Here is a 1982-nt window from a genome sequence, read left to right as displayed (position 1 = left end):
AAAGAAACGAATGAGCTTCCCTTTCTTTCTGTAAACCGGCCGGGTTCCGGTTCGGTCCGATCGGCCGGCTCTCATCCGGTTCAAAGGGTTTTTGTCGGTTTTTTAATTATCGGTTTCAGCGATGAATTTAACTATTAATCCAAAATTTTGCATATGCCAACAATCAATTTAACCTTTGCTTTGATATTAATACTTTATTCTTTTTTACGAAGAAAATGGCTCTTGGATGAATGAATGAACACTACTACATCATTTCTGTCAGATGATTTAGCACATTATCGACTCTTCGATGAATGAATAGGTACAAGTTTAACATAATTTTGGAAATTATTTATAAATATATCCACTATTTAAAAGTTCGCACTAAATATAGCCAAGGATGATACCTTAAACTTAGACCTACTCAAACACAAGCATTTATCATTTTTTTTTTGTCAAATTATGATAAAATAATAAAAAAATTTGATGTGGATACAAAAATTCACCCACGGTGTATTTATATATATTTTACCTGTGTTGTTTTACATAATTTTAATATAAATTTTATATCTTAACATATATTTTATATAAATAATTAATTTAATAACTGATGTTTTGTATACACTATATATGAATAATAGCATCTAAGTTATGCCAATGAATTATAGTTCAAATGACATAATTTTTTCATATTTATCTAAGAAGTTGCGGGTTCGAGTCTCTTATTTTTTGTAAAAAAAAAAATAGCACCTAAGTCATACTTAGCTGATGTATGCATGTAACATTTTGATTTTGCTTCCCAGAAGATACGCATCTGAAAGTATAAAAGCAGCATGTCAATGGGCATATAAGGCTGTCACCATGAACTATTAAGAAGAGTTATAATAGAAATTAAGCTATTCTTGTTAGAAATCACTTGTGACATTACCATGAACTGCTTTGCAGATGATTACTTCCTATCACATTTACCAACTGTCAATTTGCGATTAGCTCCGGGAGGAATTAGACTCACTGCAACTCTCATTCGTATTTTTGGCTGATGCCCCATTATGTGTTCCTTAATCATGTAGCTTATTGAAATGTTAAAATAGATCTCCAACATACAAACCATAAAACCCTCTCTATGCGTAGAATATCTAAAGTCCTTAAGTTTGTAAATAGTTCATTCGAGAACAATCAACAAATATCAATGGTGAATTATAGTGTACAGAGCAATAAGCATACAGATATACAGATATTCCCTCAACTTATATGCAATATTGACACGTGTAAGTTTGTCTACAGAAAGAAGTAGGTCACCAGTTTCTGGTCCAAAAATTGTTACTGGCTCATAGCTAGGTAACTTTACAAGTTCAAACAGTTAGCCGCTTATGTTACTGACGTGAACTATAGCTACTTAGCTACTTGATTTGAGCCCCGTTATGTGCAAGTTGTGATTCTAGCAATTATCTACCTATTTATTTATTTAATATATCAATTTTTATGAGTTGGAGTGTTTTGATGATTTTGAGGTTGTTGTGAATGAGAATTACTTATAGGAATTGATGAGGTTTGATGGTCAAGAGATTAATTGAAAAAAAAAAACTATGAAAATCGATAACTGTAAAACTCGAAAACGAATTAAAAATCATATATATTTTCGGACAGATTACAAAAAAAAAATTTTTGAATTTTAAGAGCTGTGTTTGTCACCAACATAACATTATTATTTTGGGAATAAATTTGTATTCTGGATTATTTTTGTAAATATTAATATATATGAGAGTTAATTAATAATTTTTTAAAAATATTGGGTCAAAAATAAAATACTTAAAAGCTTGTACTTTCATCTATAATTGTCAGAATCGAACCGGTAATCGAACCAGTCAGGTCACTGGGTCACTGGGTCATTGGTTCAACCGGTGGGTCACTAGTTGAACGATTGACCCGGTCCTATGTAAATAAAAAATAAAATATAATAAAAAATTTAAAATTAAAATTTAAAATACATATTTTCACTAACA

This window comes from Arachis ipaensis, chromosome B03 (assembly GCF_000816755.2).
Source record: "Arachis ipaensis cultivar K30076 chromosome B03, Araip1.1, whole genome shotgun sequence".
Taxonomy (NCBI): domain Eukaryota; kingdom Viridiplantae; phylum Streptophyta; class Magnoliopsida; order Fabales; family Fabaceae; genus Arachis; species Arachis ipaensis.
This window is presented reverse-complemented; position numbering follows the sequence as displayed.